This window comes from Vulpes vulpes, chromosome 11 (genome assembly GCF_048418805.1).
Source record: "Vulpes vulpes isolate BD-2025 chromosome 11, VulVul3, whole genome shotgun sequence".
NCBI classification, from domain to species: Eukaryota; Metazoa; Chordata; class Mammalia; order Carnivora; family Canidae; genus Vulpes; species Vulpes vulpes.
Genome location: NC_132790.1, coordinates 91,993,944 through 92,016,365, shown reverse-complemented (window position 1 = coordinate 92,016,365; position 22,422 = coordinate 91,993,944). Strand labels below are relative to the sequence as shown.

Genomic DNA, 22,422 nt, shown 5'->3' with positions numbered 1-22,422 from the left:
AACCACTGGACCTTGTGCTTCTTTAGCCTCTGTGCTGTGTGGTTTATCATTGTGTGATAACTCAGAAATATAGGGAGATAGAAATAGAGGAAGATGGTGGCATGTCAGCCCATGGGGTCTCTGAAGTTTAGGATTATGGCTGGGAAGCTCATGAGGCTCCGAGGGGTTTTATCCGGGGGGATGTTCTCTCCTACAGGTGTGCTTTGGTTTCTGCTGATAACCCAGTGGTGTTCCCAACTGAAGATCACTTTTATGCCATTCCATCAGTTTGGTGCTTCCCAATGCATGTATGCATTTTAAATATGAAAACAAAAAAAAATGAGGATAATCTTAGTTACAAATTCTCAGCGAACAATTTTTTCTGTACCTATAGCACAAGCCAAAACAGTCCAACTTTCTCTTGATCGCAGTTTCCCAGTGGGTGAATTTTTTTTCAAGTTCACCCTTTACACTGGAGTGTGTGTCTCTGAAAGTTCTTATTTCAGGGGCCTCCAGGGTCCTGGGCTGGAGCCCTGCATTGGGCTCCCTGCTCAGGGGGGCAGACTGCTTTTCCCTCTTTCTCTGCTTCTCCCCTCCACTTGTGCTCTCTCCCTCCTTCTCTCAAATGAAAAATAAAATCTTTAAAAAAAGAAAGTTCCCATTTTATTGGTAGTGTCTATTCCAACACTACGCCTTTGCTTAAGCCCATGGCTCATCTCCTGTCTCATCTTAGTAGGTGAAGTCTAAGCCACTGGCCAATAAAGATTGGTAACTCCGCTCTGGGATGCCAGAGAAAGAGTCAGCATCGGTTTAATAGTCAGAGATTTCAGATTGTGCCTGATTTTGACCTCTACTAAATTCTCCTACATTCTTAGGAGCTACATTTTGCATTTACATAACTTTTGGTTACACTTTAGCCAGACTTTTTATGTATGCTATAGCAAAAGGGCTTTAAGATGCTCTTTGCAACATTGCCAGCAATGGAACTGATCTATTTTTTTTAACAGCACAAAATTCTATTATAAAATAAAATATTCAGGGGACAATGCTTTAACAGAAATACAAAATTCAAAACAATTTTGAACTTTTATATTATTTGTTAGACCTAATTTACAACTAAATTTTTTATTTTCAATTTGAAACAATGTATATTATCCCTCTATCATATTATTGAATTCCAGATTCTCTTAAAATGTGTTTAATGTGTCTAATGCTATTGTTAAATAAAAAGGCTTCATCTAAAATAGTGTCAGCTCTTCTGCAATCCAGGCTCAGATAAATTTATTTATTTCTTTAATTTATTTTTTTAATTGCAGAAACAAACCATTCCTTGGGTAGTTTTGACATGTTTGCTCGAATTGTCTTAGCTAGTAATTATTAAACATAATTTATTTGCGTTTTAATTTCTTTCATTATAACTGATGGAAACAAACAAATTACTTTTTAAAGCTCTTGATTGTGCTGGAATAGGCCCCTAGAGAGGGACTGAAAGAAGCAATTTAAATGACAAAGTATTTATCTAGTTTGCAGCCCCCCCTGGCCAGTCTACTATAGGGGGCAGCACCAGCTCATGAGCTCTTCAATAAAGTGTGCTGGTTTTTTCTTTTCCTCAGTCAAGAATATATTGGTACTAATCTAGAAGTTTTCATGAATATAATCAAAGGATTTTAGAGTTAGAAGGGGCACTAAGGACTATCTGCTCTACATTCTATTATATAAATGAAATTGAGAGAGGCTCAGATAGTGCCCAAAGTTACACCGGGAATTCAGAGTGAGAACCAGAAGTAAAAATACAGATCTCCATTTATTATCCCAATTTCCTTCCACCACACCAAAAATGTAACAGTGATTTAAAACACTGTGATGCAACATCTTTCACAACATTGGAATTTTAAGCAATAGGGGAAAAAAAAAAACTGTTTCAAAGTTCTGATGTTCTCAATTGTCTTTTTAAAGTTGATTTTCTTAATACATTCGCTCTCCCCTCCAAACTTTCTCCCCCAGATAAATATCCCCTCAGTTGAAGGCTGGGGAGCAGGGTCTTAGGGCCAGGCCCCTGGTGTTAGGAGCCCCCCCCCCCCCCCAGGCTGAGGCTGTAGTGGAATTTCAGTACTTCCAGCGGGTGCGGCCGGCCTGCCCCCGGGCCTCGGGGGTGGGGTTGCAGCGCGAGGCCTGTGCAAATGCTGGGGCTGTCACTGTGCCGTGTGAGCCAGCAAATGTGTTTATGCTGGAGCCGAGACAGTGAGGTCAGACACCCTCGAAGGCTCCTCGGACTCGCTCATCCCTTCCATCCCCCCATCCCCCAGTGTTTGGTAGTCGGTCTGGCGGTCTGGGGGGTGTCTAGGGGCAGGGGCTGGCTCCAGGTGATGGCTGGGTGGGGCCAAGCCCCTCCCCTGCAGCCCTGCTCCAGGCTGCGAGCGGGAAGGCAGTGCCAGCACCGGGGCCAGGCTCGGCCTCCTCCCCTGGCCACCCTCCCCCGGGATGGGCCACAGCCGGAAGGAGGCTCACACCGAGTCGGGGAAGCCGCGCGGTGCGTGCGCCTGTGGACTCAGCCTTCCAGGAGCTGCCCCGAGGGCACCTGCTGCTGAGCCCAGGCGCCCAGGGCCCAGCTTCGTCCCAGCGCGGGGAGCTGCGGGAGCAGCGAGGAGCAGCCGGGGGAGCAGCTGGGGGAGGAGCGGGAGGAGCAGGGGGGGAGCAGGGGAAGAAGCAGCAGGGGGAGCAGCGGGGGGAGGGGCGGGAGGAGCAGGGGGGGAGCAGGGGGAGGAGCAGCAGGGGGAGCAGCAGGGGGAGCAGCCGGGGGAGCAGCTGGGGGAGGAGCGGGAGGAGCAGGGGGGGAGCAGCCGGGGGAGCAGCGGGGGGAGGAGTGGGAGGAGCAGGGGGGGAGCAGGGGGAGGAGCAGCAGGGAGAGCAGCTGGGGGAGGAGCGGGAGGAGGAGCAACAGGGGGAGCAGCGGGAGGAGCAGGGGGGGAGCAGGGAGGGAGCAGGGGGAGGAGCAGCGGGGGGAGGAGCGGGAGGAGCAGGGGGGAGCAGGGGGAGGAGCAGCAGGGGGAGCAGGGGGAGGAGCAGCAGGGGAAGCAGCGGGTGGAAGAGTGGGAGGAGCAGCAGGAGGAGCAGGGGGAGGAGCGGGGGGAGCAGCGGGGGGAGCAGGGGGAGGAGCAGGGGGAGGAGCAGTGTGGGGAGCAACAGGGGGAGGAGCAGCGGGGTTGCAGCAGGGGGAGCAGCCGGAGGAGCAGGGGGAGGAGCAGCGGGGGGTGCAGCAGGGGAAGCAGGGAGAGGTGCAGCGGGGGCGGGGGGTGGGGGGTAGCAGCGGGAGGAGCACACAGTGCGGATCCGGTGGCCGCTGCCCTCTGTGTTCTAATGCCCTAACTGGGGCATTCCTGGGTGGCTCCGCGATTTAGTACCGCCTTCAGCCCGGGGTGTGATCCTGGAGACCCAGGATCGAGTCCCACATCAGGCTCCCTGCGTGGAGCCTGCTTCTCCCTCTGCCTGTGTCTCTGCCTCTGTGTGTGTGTGTGTGTGTGTGTCTCATGAATAAATAAATAAAATCTTTAAAAAAAGATAATGCCCTAACTCATTTTTACGCCATATCTATTGTCTACTTCAATAAACCAGAGTAATTTCACGGAAGTCTTCCAACTTTAGAGACAAAACGAAATTACTAGGCTACAACAGCAACAAAAGCATTTAAAATGTTTATTCATGGGTGATAGAAGTTTATTCATTCAGCCGTTGATATAATGCTGTCTTGTCTAGTCACCACTCGCATCCAAGTTCAATTCATTTATTATATATATATGTATATACGTACTTGTAAAAGGCTATTATTTGTTGTTTGCTAGATTTTCCTGCCTTGAAGAAATGTAATTGTCAGTTTAAAAGGAATATCAGTTCCGCAAAGACGATCAGGCCACTACCCTAACAGGGAGAGCTAATACAGCTAATGCTCAATGGAGCCCAACTCTTGCCCAGATGTGACCTAATCTGCCTGTTGACCTGACAGGTAACATACAGATGACATGGCTGGATGCAAAATATTTTATTCAGGAATCAGGAGTATAGGATGTCAGCAGTCTCCCTGGCAACTCTCAGCATCTATTTTTATCCTGTTCAATTGCTTTCCTATTATTTTCTCTACTAGTAAAAAAAAAAATTCTATTTTTCTCTGCATTCCGTATGCTTGCATATCTCTCCTTATCCCATTTGCCTTTGTGACTTTCTGTGTTATAACATGTTCATGGCACTTGTTTGAGGTGTAGTCACAGGAACTGCCTTGATGTAGAAATCCCAGAGAACTTACACTATTTTCTTCCCCGACAGCTCTATAACTCTCAAAGGGAAACTATATTTACGTTGCTGGTGTTTTGAGAGATTACTTTGTGAGTGAAACCATTTGCAAGAGAGACACAGGAAAGAAATACAAATTATTTTTATTCTGATAAAGCTATTTTTAAGGACATGTGGTGTTCTCTGGCAATAAAATGTCTACAGAATGGGGTAGAGGCAGAATTACCCTCTCCGTCCCTGGCAGAGCTGGAAAACCAGAGAGATCCCTGGTAGAGGCTTGTCCCTATAAGACCTACCCCACAGATGAGCTAGGAAGGTGTGCTCTCTGCGGACAAGCTGCCTCCCCAGAGAGACACAAAAGGAGTGGACTGAGCTGCTTATGCCCAGGGCCTTTTGCAGACTCACTGGCTGGGTAAGTTATTTCTGCTCCCTGCAGCAAGTGTGTGAGGGGACAGGGAATGGCCAGGGGTGCTCTCTGGGGCCACTGCCATTACATCAGGATGTCAGCACAGGAATATGATCCTAGTAGAGGTTGCTTGTCCTCTCCAATCTCTCCTCCCCGTCTCCCCTTCTATAATACAGCTTCTGATTTCACTGATTCACGGTGAAGCCTGGACTAAACACAGTATTTCCCTGAAGTGGTGACATGAAGAAAGTTCTGTTCCATTGAAAGTGAAGTGTGGCATTTTCTTTAAAAGATAACTGACAGGTATCATTTATTTGCTTCTCATTGATTCATTCTCTCCTCTTCCCTGTATACATGGCCCAGGAATAAGATCAAGGCTTTGACAGTGGATACCTCTGGAAAGTAGAATTGGGGGATTCATCTTAATTTTAGATGCTACTTTATTGGTTGAATGTCTTATAATAAATATTAATTTCATAATTTAAAAGAGTAAAGATAAACTTTTAAGTTTCCTATAGATGGCCTTCCCTTAGGATGCCGTATTTTAGGCTGCATTTTAGGACTTCCTAACTTAGCATTCATTAGGAGCTTTTCCTAAATTGCAGTGTAGGGGGCCGGCCCCTCTTCCCGCCCCACCGCCCACCCCAATGATTTATTTGCTCTAGGGTGGGATCTGGGTATGAGTACTTTCCAAAAGTCTCTTAGGTCTTTGTTTCGTGTAGCGCAGGATTAGACATCAGTCTAATGTGACATTGGACATCAGTCACCAGTTCCTCACTAGGGAAACACATTAGTGTCAACCTGGAATGCTTCGAAAAATCCCACAGCCTGCCTGAATTTCAGAGCAACACCACCAGAATCTGGAGCTCCTCAGGTGGTTCCAAGGTGCAGTCTAGTTTGGGAATAGCTGTTACTGCCCCCAAAACCTCCAATTTGCAAGTAACCTGGGAAAATAAACTTTTTTTGTTTAAGCGATGTCTTAGCCAGAAGAATAGGGTTGCTAGATGAAATACAAGATGCCTGGTTAAATTCAAATTGCAAGTATCAATTTTTAGTAGAAGATTGTCCCAATGCAATATTTGAGACTTGGACATATAAAAAATATGCATGGCTTATATGAAAATCACATTTAATTGGGCTTCCTGTATTTTTACTTGTGAAATCTGTCAACCCTACAAACAAAATGCAAACAGTACTCCAAAAATCACTGAAGAGTATTATATCTTCTCTGTATGTAAAGGAGCTCTAAGAAGATTGAATACTTGAGGAAGAAGCAAACAGAGACCACCATGCTAATGCCCAGTAAAACGATTTAAAAGTTTTCATTACTGGATCCCTGGGTGGCTCAGCAGTTTGGTGCCTGTCTTTGGCCCAGGTCGTGATCCTGGGGACCCGGGATCAAGTCTCACGTCGGGCTCCCTGCATGGAGCCTGCTTCTCCCTCTGCCTATGTCTCTGCCTCTCTCTCTCTCAGTCTGTGTATCTCATGAATAAATAAATAAAATCTTTAAAAAAATAATGAAAATAAAAATAAATAAATAAATAAATAAATAAATAAATGTTTTCATTACTTATCTCTCTTCCCCAGTATTTCTAGATTTTACATCCACTGGCTCAATTCCTTTCCTGGTTTCCCCTACCCAGCTTAATAAATAAATAACTCTCCAACCCCACATGGATCTCCCCCACCCCACCCTTAATCCTTCCTTCCTTCAGCCAACTAAACCAACCTACTTGAGGATTTTGCTCATCTTTTTTTTCTGAACCACGCAGAAAAGACACTAAACCAAGGAAATGCACAGCTGGATTGGCTTGTTGTGTGAGTGTGAGTGTGCATGACCTTTTTTTTTTTTTTTTTAAGGTATCATCCTGCTTTTATTCATGTGGAAATGTAACCTTCAGGGTATATCCCGTCAGCATTAAACTAGGAATTTAGAAAAACATACCTCCTAACTGCTGCCTTCAGTATCAGTTTCGAACATAAGCCACAGAGTCTCCTTCAGTATATGGTCTATTGAAAAGAAAGAAGTATTATTATCTGTGCCAATCTGAAAACTATTGCCTAGAATTATTTATTAACCAGACAAGTCACCACTATCAGTAACAAATATATGATAAGGGAACACCAGACACCCTGGGACAGTGTCCAATATTCATTTAGGGGTGGGGCAGCACATAACTAGCAAGTTTGGGGTGTTTTCTGGAGAGACATGGGGTGTATCAGAGTGTACAAGAATTTTGGGGGGCCCAGACTTTGCATTGAGTTCAGCAGCTGCTCTTGCTAATTAAATGATCTTAGGCTACAAAGGAAGCTATTGTGCTCCTCCACTTTTGCATCTGTAATATTAAAATCATAATGCTTGACTTGTTTTGATAAATTTCTTTTTCTGATAAGTGTTTTTGTGAGACTTCCAATGAGATAATTATGTGGATAGGACTGGACTACTCCAAATATTAGCATGTTTACTAGTAAAAGAAAAGAAGGAAGAGTAGGAACAGGGTTTGTTTTGCTCTGTACAAAGAAATCTAGCTGGGCTCTTGTAGAGTCTTTTATGTGCTATCAAAGCATACTGACCCAGAAATACCCTCAAGGGATAAAAGAAATGCCAGTTAGCAGGCCAACTGTAAGCATTGGTTTTTCTAAGGAAAAAGAAAAGATGAAAAGTGCCAAGCCACAAGATTAGCCCCCTTAGAGGCTCCTGGCATCCTGAGTGGGGATCGTGGATTTCTTAAATAATCATGTTCCCTTCTCTTGGTTAGATGGAAGCATTAAGTCATCTGACCCAAGGATGAATCACAGACAAACTTACGGGAAGATTCCCAAAGTCTGAGTGGTAAAGTAAGTGAAATGGAAAAAAAATGTGTATGGATGCCATGTTTCCATACGTCTAGATAGATTAATTTAAGTTCCCTTTATGAACCAGAACCCAGTTCTGTTTTTAGGGTACAAGGAGACTGCATAATGTTGGGCTCTTCTAAGTTTGAATATGCATTCATTTAGACAAGCTCTAGATTCAAGTGTACTATTACAGTTTTCACGAAACATTTTTTAAAAATCAAACATCATGGGGGGGTATGGGTGGCTCAATTGGTTGAGCATCTGACTCTTGCTTTAGACTCAGGTCGTGATCTCAAGGCTGTGAGATAGAACCCCCAAGGGGCTTCCTGCCTATCATGGAGTTTGCTTGAAAGTCTATCCCTCTGCTCCCCCCACTCATGTACCCACGCCCGTGCTCTTTCTCTAAATAAATAAGTAAAACCTTAAAAAAAAAAAATCAAATAGCATATTTAACCCTCCTAAAAAGAAGCAACATAATCTACCTGTTACCTACCTATATATAACTATCTATATATATTTCACGCATATTATCTACCTATATATATTTCATATGTTCAATTCTTAGACACATTCGATTCTTTACGAACTTAACTGCCCTTGTATACACACCCATTGTTAACAAGATGTTTATTTTTCATAAGGACTTAGGGCAAGGCCAATGTAGAGAATCTTCTAAGGTCTCTGTTGCTAACAACAGTTTTGGAAATCATGCTTTAAAAATGACTCCCCAAACTACAAAACTCAGTCTGTACCATAAGTTCTATGACTCAGTTGAATCACTCACCACATTCACCCACTTATCTCAAATCTATTCTCAAAGATTAACCAAATTAAGTTACACCCTTTTGAAACTCCTCCAGTAGCTTTCCATTTACCCATATGCTGTGAAGTAAACTCAGTTTTCTCCCAGGGTCCTGGGTCATCCTTCATAGATCCTAAAGTAGCTTATTCCTTTTTTTCACAGTTCACTTGCTCAGAAAGGCATGCCCTGACTCCTCTGTCTAAAATATTCCATCTCCGAAATCACTCTCTCCTTCTTGTCAGCACTTAACACCATCAGAAATATTATGTTTATTTGTTTATAAGAGTTCCAGAGATGGCAAGGATTTTGTGTTTCGTGTTTACCATTATATCTTCACTGCATACAATAGTGTCTAGCAGGAAAAGAGACTAAATAAAAGTTAGCTAAATGCACTGAGTATAGGCAAAATAATATGGCCTCTATAAAAATAATTCCAAAAAGATGAATTTAAAAAGGTATGGATGAGAATAGCATCATTAGAATAATTGTGTCCCTAGCCACTGTGGCTACTTTGAAGGAGACACTACTCGGAAATATTCATTGATCATAAGGAAAAAAAAAATCTTTAAAAATATAACACATTGTATATATTCAGCTTGACTCCCTACTTTTATAATCTTCTAAGCCTTTTGGCAAGAGATATTTGAATTTTATGTTGATATATTGATTTTCCTGGGATATAAATCCAGGAATAATTTTATCCTCACCAATTTGTTTTGCAAGAGAGTGTTCCTGTCTAGGCCCTATCTTGTCTCTAGGGTTAGGAATCCAACAGATGCCTCAGAAGTAAGCATGGGAGCCTGGGAGATGTTAGTCAGACTCATTTCTATCTCAGAGCAACTGGTTGCTAGTAGATGAAGCTACTAGTTGAGGAGATGGAAGTTTACACTATTGTTTTAGACATTTGTTACAAGGAGAAAACAAGGACACTCCAGTTGGTCAAATGATCAACCTGAAGCTATGTCAGAAGTTTCTGGAAGGGAGGAGTGATGGCTGTTGGTAGCAATATTTTTTAAAACTTCTTTGCTATTGTTATCAGGAGTGGCACATTAATGAAAGATAACAGGGACTTGTTTATAGGGCAGCAGGTTTCTTGTATCTGAGCCTTGACTTTTATGTTTATACATAGGAGTAATTAGTGACTTTATTCATTTCTAGATTGGGAAGATGTCTTCAAACTGGTAAATACTTAAAAAACAGCAATAACAACTAAAGCTCAGTGTCAGGCTATTGGCACTGGGCACAGAAATCCAGGCACTAGGGAACTCTATCAAGGCTAACTTAGAGACTCAGCAGAAGTGAATAAAGCTGAAATATAAATCTGTTTAGAGCAGGATGTCAGTGAGAAACGAACCTTGGGTTGAGGGCTTATATTCAAGAGGTGAGGAGTAGTGTCAAAGAATTTGTGGCCACATTTTAAACTGCCTGAGTTCCAGACAAGGAAACTGTTCTCTGGAGCTTAAGATAAAGAACAGTCCTACCCCACGAGCTTAGTCTCAGTGATAAAGAATGAATAGGAAAAGCAACAAGAGGCTTCAGAGCCCAGTGAGTCAGAGATAGACTTGGATAGTTTGGGGCCTGGCTGGACTGAGTTTGAGAAGGATTAAGGTTTCTTTGGTAGCAGAGCTAAGTATGAAGAGATTGAACGAGAAAGCTTGGCAAGGAAAATGGGAAAATAAAGTAGAAATAAAGAAAATAAAATCACTCATAATTCAACCACCCAGAAGTAACCAGAGTTTACGTTTTGATGCATTTCTTTCAGTGTTGTGTCTCCATGCATGGGAGTGAGAATTTCACAATTTAAATGAGTTTGTGTGTCTGTATATGCACATGTGCACATCTGTGTGTGTGTGAACATGTATGTGAAACATTTTTATCACACTACATAAGTCTTGTGACAGTTGTTTCAACAAATTTAGTATGGTGAGAATGATACAATGTGACTTAGAAAGCTAGGTCATGAAAGGCAAGGCAATTTCTAACTTATTTTCTGGAATACTCACACTTGGAGCCCTAAACCACCATGTAACTTCTGACTACCTTAAAGCTGCCATATTATGAGTTAACCTCAGCCCCATGGATAGACTGTGTGTAGGTGCTGACCCCCCACAATGGGAGTGGATGAGCCTTCAGATGATTTTAGCTCTGTAGACTTTCCCCTAGCCTTCAGATCTTCCCAGCTGTGGCCCTTGACGAGGAGAAGCAGAGCCATGCTGTTCATACTGTGCCTGTCTGAATTTCTGATGGTAGACTCTGTGAGCTTAATAAAATAGTTGTTTTAAACGACACTGCCATTTGGGGTAACTTGTTACACAGCAATAGTAACCAAAACAGGAAACTTGAACCCAAGTTGAGTCAGAGGTCTGACAAAGAGCTGAAGTCAGCTACTTTTTCCATGGCCTAGGAGCCAAATGCAACCATTCTTCTTAGGTTGACATAATGCTTTTTCCAATTGTTCCATCAACTCAAGCAGCCTGAAGGAGAAGCTCTGCTTCCTATTACAGAGATGGTCAAGGAAGCCCTAGGAATAGACTCCTCTTAGTAAATCATATCCTTTCCTTAATGAGGAAATATCCCTAATAAATTATATCCTTTACCTGTGCAGCTTTTGAATCCTTAGAATTTAAAGACCCACTTTCTTTACCTCTTAAAATTCTAGAAATTTTCTCTCTTTCTAAAAAAAAATATGCATTTGCCTGTCTCCCTGCCTTCCAGTTTGGATTTAGCCAAAGATTCTAATCTCTGACAATTTTTTTCAGGTTTGACCTGGGTCACATATACCTTGAATATCAGAAGTGAGAGGAGGAAATGAAGTCAAAGTAAATAACACAGATACAAACTAGAAGCACAGGATAAAATTAGGAACCAAAGGAAATATAAAAAGAACTGTCATTCTTGCTCAGTGACTGTGCACCAGTACCTACATGTATTATGGTGTTTCAATATAACAGCAATCCTAATGATTAAGGTATTTTTATTAGTCCTATAAATAGTGGATGCACAGATTTTTCCCCATATGGCTGATAATCAAACCAAGGAGTCTGTCAGGAGTCTGACGCCAGATCCTGTTCTCTTAACCACTACTGTACAGTCTAGAAATAGTCAAAGCCATTTTCATAATAATATTGAGTTTATTTGACTTTTTTCACTCTTATTATCTCGAGTGTGTATTTGGAAGATCTGCATAACTCAATGAGCCAATGTACTTCACATTTTTAGTGCACACTGTTACAACATAATACATAAAAATCCATTCAAAGTGCAAAACAGACCAATGAATTTTAATGTAACAGAATACCAAACATTCTTTGACATGATTCACTTTGCAACTAACCTTTCAGACGCAAATTTGGTTGTGGCATCAAAGGATATCCACAATTATCTAAAAAGGCTTTCATAATAATCTTGTCTTTTTTTGTCTATGTATTTGTACGAGACAAGATATTCTTTTTGTACTTCAACCAAAAAGCAAAAAGTCACAACCAACTGAATGCAGAAGATATGAAAATCCAACTGTTTTCTATTAAGCAAAATATTTTTAAAATTTACCATTCTTCAAAAAAAATTTACCATTCTTCTTATGGAAATATATTTTCCATAAAATATATTATTTGTGTTAACACATAGTTAACATGTAGTGAATAAATTATTTAAGAGTCTGTTTTAATTTTGAATATAGTAAATATCAATGAATATAATCCACATAAACAGAATATCTTTGGAACCTGTCCTAGGCAGGTGAGGCTGCCCTAACACAATATCTTAGACTGGGTGGCTTAACCAGCAAATATTTGTTTCTCTCAGTTTTGAAGGCTGGGAAGACCAAGATCAAGATTCAGCAATGGGAATAGGGAAAGAAGGTACTTCAAACCATTTATACTGACGGCTTCCACTTTTCTATTAAGCAGAAGACAAATGATTCTTTTAAGATTGAGATTGTTAGGTGGATCTTGAGGGAGGAAGCAAAGAACCCTACAAACCATTACAGGAATAGCAGAGAAAACTTTCCAGGAGCATTTAGTTTTATGCTTACAAATGATCACAGATAAATTGTTGAATTCCTGAAACTTCCCATGGAAGAACAACACATTTTTTGTTGTTACTGAATATTGTTCATTTGTTCATTCATATTATTGCTTAGCTCATGTGAAGAATGAAAAATGACAATAATAATGACTCAGATATTTTAGGTAATTCTTACTAAACTGAGCAGCAAATTAAATTAAAGGCTTTTATTTCTCTCTTTTAGAAAAACCTCTCTCCATATTCTTCTTGCATGTCCACTATAGAGTAAAAAGCAATATGACTATTGCAGATTTAGTTTGTGGCTTTAAAGGATAGAGCAAGAGTTATTCTATTTATGAGGTTGGAAATGCACACTTGATCAAAAATCTCTCCCTTGAACTAGCACCCAAAGTTCTGTAGCATGGAATTGCATTATCAATATAATTAATATAATCTTAAAAGTTAATTTAAAAATTTAATATAATCTTTAAAATATTTAGTAAATTCTACCTTGTTTCATTCATAATTCATGGTGACATATCTACCTCTCAAGCAAATCTATGAAAATATTTTTTAAAAATGCTACATCAACTAAATTCATCTTTTAGAATGATTAAATGTGTTTACATGGGGAAGTTTAATGTGCAGGCTGCAAGGCAAGTAGAAAGCCTTGGTGTAACTCTGGGCCTGCCATGTGTCAGGGCCTGGGAGGGGAGTGAAGGCAATTCTCGTGAGACGGCACAGCAGAAGCAAAAGATCATAAGGTACAAAAGGTCACCTTGCACATCATCATGACATATCCCATTTCTAATATCATACTTTTTATAATCCCTCTGAGAGGCAAACGTTTTGTTGCTTAACTGCACAAGGAGATTAGTGACACTATCAGTGATGTGAAATTGCATTAGCAGAGCTTTGCGATGACTCGAGGAAATGTTCAATCTATGTCTCAATTTCAAGGAACTCTTCACACTGTCATGTGACCAAAAGCAAATTTTCTTCAAACGATGCAGTGGAAAGACACAAGGATTCCTTTTATAGATGGAAATATGAAAGTCTCAGCAACAATTGACAAGAAGGGGACAATATCAGTTGGAATTGTCTTGACAGTGACCGAAGACCAAAGGCCAAATCTTCACCTTAGCCTTCAATATGCGGCGTTTAGTGTCCTGCCACCAGCATGACACATAGTAGATGCCAGCCTTCAGGTTTTGGAAACAAATAAGGGGGAAAGAAATGGTTTAAAAATACAAGAAATATTGTTAATTTAAAAATTATTTCTTAAATACATTTTATTCTTTCAAATTTCATCCAACAAACAATACTGTACTGATTTTTTTTTTTTTAGTTTCTAGCCCTATGATTGCAATTAATTAGATTATCATATATATATAAAGATCGGTGGAGTTACACCAAGATGTACTTCTCTACACAACAGGAAAGCAGACATATGATTAAATAAATTCACATGGCCTCACATTAAATTTTATTTAGTCCCACAGGGCCCCTGGGTGACTTCAGTAGGTTTAGCATCTGCCTTCAACTCAGGTCATGATCCCCGGGTCCTGGGATGGAGTCTGACATCAGGCTTCCTGCTCAGTGGGGAGCTTCTGCTTCTCCCTTCCCCTCTGCTTGTCACTCTTTCTACTTGTGCTCTCTCCTCTTTCTCTGTCAAATAAATAAATAAAATCTTATAGTTTTAAAAAAATTTAGTCCCTCAAAACTCTTATTGTATTTTAAAAATTCCATAGTTAACCATCTTGGAGAAATGGCAAATACTTTATAGTAAACAGCTGATATAAAATGAATATTTTCTGAGGGAATCAATGTAACATCATGTTATTAATGATGTCCAGTCTTGATTGACTGACTTTACAAAATATTGGTATATAGATTTTTTTTCAAAATCAGAAAAGTTTTGGGGCACCTGAGTGTCTCAGTTGATTAAGTATCTGACTCAATTTCTGCTCAGGTCATGATCTCAGGGTCATGGGATGGAGTCTGTGTTGGGCTCCATGGGCTCCATGCTAGGCATGGAGCTGCTTAAGATTCTCTCCCTCTCTCTCTCTCTCTCTCCCTCTGCTCACCCCCTACCGTGCCCCTCTTGCACATATATTCTCTCTCTTAAAAAAAAATCACAATAAGAACATCAGAAAAGATTTTATTAACCAGTTACAGTTTTCTTATGTTGTCTGTAAATGGCCTCTTGTTTTCCTTTTGATTTCTGATGAGAGAGGTACTTCTATAGAAAACATTTTGTTCTTATCACATATTATTATTTCACATCTGATAATACATCACACTTGTTTTTGAATATTTTTATTTTTATTTTTTTTAAGATTTTATTTATTTATTCATGATAGACACACAGAAGGGGAGAGAGGCAGGGACACAGGCAAGAGGGAGAAGCAGGCTCCACGCAGGGAGCCTAAAGTGGGACTCGATCCCCGGTCTCCAGGATCTGGCCCTGGGCTGAAGGTGGCGCTTAAACCGCTGAGCCACCCGGGCTGCCCAGTTTTTGAATATTTTTAAATGCCAGTTTTCTGATAAATTCTGATAAGATTCACAAGTCACAATATAAGACAGCAAACTAACATTACTTTTCAATGACGATGAAACTTTGCCATTATGGCTCAACCGAACATTGGTCATTGGACTGAAAAGGTACAATGTTCAGTAGTCCCTCTTCCCAAACTCGTTGCACATGATGGTAAGCTTAACACCAGGTTCCTAACATCTGAATCAAAAAGAAGTGGAGATTCAGGTATAATGATGCAAAAAGAGTGAAGTAATTAAAGACAGAGAAGTACAACTATAATAGCTTATAGAGTGGGGGGCAGTATACAATAACAGGAGTCAATATCCTGCTTTATTAATCTCAGTATAGTAAGTAATATAAGTATATATCAATTACTGAAATACTAGTTAGAAAAAGAAAACAATGAATTCGGTCTTTATGTATGATGGGGAGGGGGGAGTAAAGACACTCTCATTCATTCATGAGATATATACGGCATGCCTACAATTTTAAAGTTTGGGGAATACAAACATGAATCAGGTATAGCCCTGCCTCAAAGGAAAATACAACCCATATGCGAGGAAGTAATACACTCTCAGATGCAAATGTGATGAAGGATACAGGCGGAATGCCAGGCAGGGCAGAGAAGGAGGGGGCACTTGGTGCTGCATGGATCATAGAAGCCCTTTGGTGATAAAATGATTAGCTGCTTCCTTTTTTTAATGGAATGTTCAGACACCATTAAATTTATTCTTAGTGATGAGCTCCATCTTGGTGATAGAGTTTTTAAAGAATATACCTCTAATATGTGGATCACTTGGACTTTATGTAGCCTGTACTGAAAATGATTTCTATCAGACAACACTATGGAGGTCCCTAAGGTTTTGAGAAACCAAAGTTCGAGTATTAGAAATATTAGAAATATTTATAAATCCATTTTTAAGTCTCACCCACCTCTTGTCTAAATCATCTTATTGAAACCAATAGTTTCCCATAGGAAACGACTGCAAAAAAATATCATTATTTGTAACCACAATAAAGAGATAATTATTTGCTGGGATGCAACAACGGGAGGTCATTAATATGTACCAGTGACAATGGGTTCTCTAAGTTTCTATTTTGATGATTTCAGCCCAGTAGGCCTACATGTCTTTATCTATGAAATGCATGATTGTAACTACAAAGATGTTATCTTTATTTAATTAATAGGTTATTGAATGCAAGTTTGAAAAATTCAATTTAATTAGAAAAATATGTATTAATCAATAATAAACAGAACAGCAACATTTCTATTCTTATGGAATTTTTAATATAAAATAGAATTGAACATACTTTCCTGTGCATTATTTATTTCATTATAAATGTTATATTTGTTTTAATACTTTGCTCCTTTAATTGATCAACCATACCATGAGATAGGAACTGTTAACATTCTCATTTTATTGATGGGGAAATTGAGGCTTAATGTAGTTAAACAGATACCTAGTTAAATATAATAGATTAAACACATGCATTTCTGTCTACTTTCTCCAAGAATCCAGGTAAAAGGTAGGGGAAAGAACAAAAAGTAAGTAGGCAAAGACAAAAGGTAATAAGAGTAGGATGAGAGTAAATGATACCAGTAAATCATGGGTACGCGTAAAGCAGATAGATCCCTAGCAACTCCCTTAGCAGAGTGGAGAAAGCTGAAACCCAAGTGCCTACAGAGGAGAAATGAAACAGTTCTTGCTAGAGAAAAGGCTCCTAATTTGGAGCTGCCAAATACCTTGGAATGTGAGATGGAGTGGTACAAACAAAAGAATTGGTTTAGGTAATGACCATGGGACCTAATTCTGGCTGATGACACCAAGGGAAGTCTTTTGACATGTTTTTTGGGGGGCAGTTACTGGGCAAAGACATGAAAAATGGCAGTTCCTTTTCATGTTCAGGATATCTTCATGTCAGTGTAATTCCTAGAACCCCTGCACACATGTTCTTACCAGTCCAAGAGCAAGGGCATGGCAGGCCAAGAGTATCAGAAAGAATCAGACCCAACAGACCTATGATTGGAGACCTCCCTACTTTTGGACACGGTTGTATAATAGTAGATTTTCTTTAATTTCAATCAGTTCAAGGGGTCAAGAAATCAGGTCAAAATTTCACAGATATGGAATGGTAAAATTAGGATTGGGATCCAGGTTGACCTGAGTCAAAGATTTGAGATAAACATGATGCCATATTGCCATTAATGAAATACCTTCAGCGTATACATTAAAAGTATATTTAGCATATACTTTGTATACTCACAAAACTGGTTTTGTGACAGAAAAAAATTAGGATGTATGAAATTTAGCTGATATTTGATATTGGTCATGAGTAAAGACTACATTAAAACTTTAATAGCTTACCTTCCAACACTTTATTTTTGCAATAAAAATGACATTTTTTTTGTAATTTATTTTTTTTATGTAACTAAAGCATCAAAATCAATTATTTCCTAGGTGTGCTCTATACTTTCAAAAAAGACTGATACTGAGAATTGACCTGGAGAATTGACATGGATAACAATAAAAAGAAATGAAAGAACATAATGTTTCTTACTTCTGTTATTTAACTATGTGCCCAAATCAGTAGACAACAAATGCTATGCTTAACCTTATAAACAAGAAATGACAAAAAATATTATCTTGAGAGGATAATTCAAATTATTATTTTATCTGGGACATCAAGGTATACCTCTCATATTCTGTTATCCAAAATTCAGAACATTTTTAGCGTAATAAAAGTTTATTTAGATATATTATAAACTAAAGAAATACGTATGATTTAATTTACTATTTAGCACAGTGATTTAAACATGCATGAATATATCCAAAGTGAGAGAAGTGTCTAACTCATTTTGAAATCCTGAGGACAAAGTAGTGTCTGGAATATGGTGCCTGCACAGTAACTATTTGTTGACTGAATAATGAACTACTGTGCACCTACTTTAAGGAAAACATGGGTGGAATAAAGAGAAAAAGGAATTTTCCACTTTGGTGATTGTTTCGGGGCAATTTTGCTGTGTGAATACTAGTTGTCACATTTATTTGTTTTAATTTAGGCAATAAATAATAATTATTGAAAAACTGAAAACATCAAAGGGTGGTACTTACATAACTGATCTGATAATATTTTTCATTGTAAGAGATTTTTAAATTTTTAAGAAAAAATATTCTTGTTTAAAAACTTGTTCTTTACATGATTATTTGCCTTTTATAGTCTATACCTGAAACATTTTTTTTCAACTGACAATCCTTTACACCTAAATAGTGTTTCCACTTTAGGTTAAAATTTTTTAAGAATCATATTAATAGCTGGAAAAAAAAATAAAAGGAGGGCCACACATTAACTAAGTAACATGAGGACAGTAATTAAGAAAAACACTGTGATTGAAGGTAAAGATAAATTAGAGGGCAGTCACCAAATGGCTGCCTTCAGATACCGGAGTGGTGTCAGGGATAATGTCAGAGGCCTTTGCAAAATATGATGCCTGCAGGGAGTTCACTGAACGTTTCACATATGATACAAAGAGGCTCACCAGCAGTCAGCAAGTGGGCTGCATGATCATTACAACTATCTTCAAAGGTATGAAGGTACTCTGTGAATTGTGATGTGTCTATAATAGACAAAATTACATCTGACACAAACCATCTCTTTTGGAAACCTGTAATGAAAAATGCTCTAAAGAAGACTACACTTATAATTCTGGGTGCTGCATTCAGAATGGGCATGGCATGGCATGCTGACCAATGCCATACTTTTCTCTCTCTCTCCTCTCTTTCTTTTTTAAAGATTTTATTTATTTATTTGAGAGCGAGAGCCAGAGAGGGAGAGCAAAAGTGAGGTGAGGGGCAGAGGGAGAAGTAGGTTCCCCACTGAGCAGGGAGCCCAATGCAGGCTCCATCCTGGGACTTGGGGATCATGACCTGAGCTGAATGCAGTCACTTAACCAACTGAGCCACCCAGGCACCTCTCACGCTTTTCTCTACTGGCACATCCTTTAAAGTAAATCCTTCTTCCTTTCAGTTCAATTGAAAAAATATTTCCTTTAATGTATGTCACAAAATTCATTTTCCAGATTTCAGGAATGATGAATTAAAGATACTACTAGTACTTTGATGGCATATTTTTAAATAATATCCATTTCTCTGGGGCCAAAGCTTTATAATTTTCTATGATTTTATTCTCTGTTCTTTTTATAACATCTAATATTAGAGTTACTTATATCTGTTTGATTGCATATTGGATCTAGGTATTTCTTAGTTAGGCTATGCTTCATTTCCATTTAATATCATTGGAGATCTCACCAAGTGAAATTATGATACAATCATCTTACTCATAATATTCTGGCTGAATCAAACATTCATAATCAATGTATGCTAAGTTCAACGCGGCCTTAATCAGCTCTGTCGATTAAGGATGTTCAGAATCCGACCAGCCAGTCATGGGGCAGAGCACATAAGGAGCCACCCAATAGCAGGTGGCAAGATAGTGCCAGCAACAGACTTGGAGGAGGGTCAGAGGTTGGCAAAGCTAGAGGCAGGCCTCCATTCTCTGAAGATTTATGAAGAGCCAAGGAAAGCTCTCGGTCTGAGATGAACTAGGCTATCGGACAGGGATCCAAGATAATAAGTAAATACATGAGCTAAGGCATGCAAAGAAGAGCTCAGTCACACGGGAATATGGTAACAATAACATTTTTGGAAACTGGGCCCAGTATAAGATTAGAGTTGACTCAGGAAGGTCCAACTCCAAGCTGATCAGGAATTACTGATTATAGATTCCTTATATTCTCAGTATGTATGGAAAGAGTTGGGTCTAGATTTAGAGTTAGGACAAGGAATAGATGAAGGTTTAATGGGGCCTCAAGTGTATATCATTTTAGGCATTTTTAAGAAGAAAAAGGCTATAGTGTTACAAATTCAAAATAAGATAAAGAATGGGTACTTATTTAGGAAAAGAAAAGTAAACCTAACAGTTGATGGAATCCTTGGGGGTTCGGTTTCAAGATCTCTTCTGGCAGTTTCTGTGAAATGCTTTTTTAGTAACTGTTCCTGATTATAACCTTGCTTCCTTCTCAACATAAGATTTTATACAATTCCCAGACACTCCCCATACGCCCAGAGACTCTTGCTAGTGAAGTCTCTGATGCTTATACACTCCGTTAGCTTCAGGGCAAATGTGCCTCTAGGTAGAGATGTTTCCACAGAAAGGAGTTAAATAAATGGTCCTGAGAAGAAGCAAGTCCAGGAGAATGAGGGATCAGAAAAGCTAGCCTCAGACATCATTAGAAACTACCATTGAACAAGAAATTTTTGACACTGTATTGTGGTTAAATTAATGTCATTCTGATGTCACTTATGTCAGCAAATATGTCATAGCTTTGGTATGGAACTTTGGTAAAATTGTTTGGGAGACCGAATTCAGAAGCCACACATTTCTTCTGCTGACCTTGTAGGGTGACTCATGGCTCAGACAGCTCTGTCTCAGTCAGTGAGAACAGTCACAAAACATCTGTTAGGATCATCTTTGGAGTACTTGTGTGCTCTCTGGCTCTCTTTACCACCCTGGCCCGCTCTTCTTACTTTGAATCTGCCTAAGTTTAGCTTTATGTCTGACATCATGTTGTTAGGTAGGAGGGTTTCACGATTCCTATCTACCTAGGGAAGATTCTATACAGTCATGCTCAGAGGCCTAAATCATATAATGAAGCTTAAAAACATGGCTGGGAGTGGGGCACCTGGGTGGCTCGGTGGTTGAGCCTTTGGCTCAGGTCATGATCCCAGGGTCCTGGAATCGAGTCCCACATCCGACTCCTGCATCAGGCTACCTGCAGGGAGTACTTCTCCCTCTGCCTATGTCTCTGCCTCTCTCTGTGTGTCTCTCATGACTAAATAAATAAAGTCTTAAAAAAAAAAAAAAAACTTGGGTGGAATGCTGAATGGGAACTTGACTCTATAAAGGGCTTCTATCTTTTCCTGGAGACAAAAAGGAACCAGTGAAGTAAAAAACTTCAGAAAACAGCCCATGCACATTTCCCCTATGATAAATAAATGTTTTTGTTGGGCGAAGAGAGCTATTTTGCTTACTGTATGTTAAGCCTATGTTTATTTTCTCATACTGGTCTTGTTTGGATATCCAACTCCTGAAAAAGTCACGTTGGAAATCATTCCCTTCAAATTGCAAGCTTAAAGAATTTAAAAAGAAAGCAGCTGGGGCCCACAGAGTATGCCACGAGACTCAATTGTAGAAGGCACCTGCAGCTTGGTGGCAACTTGCTCGCCCTAAATTTAGAAAGGCTGCCCCCTGACATCTGCAGGAGAGGCTGATTTAGGCTAGCGTTACACCCCAAAAGTTGTTTTTTTTAAGATTTTATTTATTTATTTATTTATTTATTTATTTATTGGAGTCACAGAGACAGGGGCAGAGACATAGGCAGAGGGAGAAGCAGGCTCCCTGTGGGGAGCCCAACGTGGAACTCAGTCCCAGGGCCCGAGGATCACACCCTGAGCCGAAGGCAGACTCTCAACCACTGAGCCACCCAGGCATCGCCAGCCTGAAAGTGCTGCTGCACACTGTCCTCCACACCCTCATCTCCAGTTTATATGTTACATTCACTGTGGTCTCTGCTCCCATCTAAGATTTTGAGCTTAAACTCATGTCCATAGTGCTAAAAGCACCGACCGTTTCCCAGGCTTTTTTCTCTTTCCCAAGTCTCTCTTCTGCAGAATTTTTGCTATTTCTCTTACTTTATCAGTCTCCTGTGCTGACTCCTCCTCTTCCCCTCAAAGCATTTGTCTTCTCCAAGTTTCAGCTCTTGGCTGTCTGGTTGTTTTTCCTTCTCATCTATTTCATTTAACCTCTCCCTCCCTCTCCACCCCCAGGGCTATTTCATGTGTTCCCAAGGTTTGACTTCTCATTCATTCAACAAATATTCATTGAATAAATATCCTGGTCTCCTTTTTTGCTCTCACACCTACATTCAAACCATTTGATTGTTGGCTCTACAATCAAAGTCTATTTAGAAGCTGACATGCTTTTACTGCAGCCAACCAGGCCGAAAGCACCGTCACCTCCTTGACCACTGTATTACCTTCCAAACTGGTCTCCAGGCTTTGTACTTCACCTTCCTGTGTCCCTCAGTCTAACCATGTATCTGGATTCTGTGAACCTTCTCGAACCCTACACCAGACCATGTCACTACTATGCGTGCAACCATCCGAATGGCGTTCTCTCTCTTTTCTCACTTGTAGTGAGAACACTTACCATGAGATCGACCCCCTTAATGGATTTTTAAATGTACAGGAGAGTTTTGTTATCTATGGATGCAATGTTGTTTTGTAGATCTCTAGAACATATTCATCTTGAATAACTGAAATTTTACACCCACTGATTAGCATCTCCCCTTTTCCCCCTCCCCTAGCCCCCAGCAACTACCATTCTGTTCTTAGTTTCTGTGAGTTTGACTATTTTAGACTGAAGCGACTTATCTTACTTAGCATAAAGTCCTTAAGGCCAAAGATATTATCAGGCTCTATGACTGACTTTGTCCAAATGCCTACTTAACTT

General features: G+C 40.0%; 1 long non-coding RNA gene across 3 annotated transcripts in view; it reads right to left on the bottom strand.

Moving 5' to 3' along the window:
• Positions 1 to 22,422, bottom strand: part of LOC112909457 (uncharacterized) — a 28,818-nt gene that overhangs the window by 955 nt on the left and 5,441 nt on the right. For all 3 annotated transcript variants that reach the window (XR_003233121.2, XR_011995299.1, XR_003233120.2), the window contains exon 2: positions 6,615 to 6,679. This is a non-coding gene — a long non-coding RNA (uncharacterized lncRNA). The remainder of the gene's footprint in view (positions 1 to 6,614; positions 6,680 to 22,422) is intronic.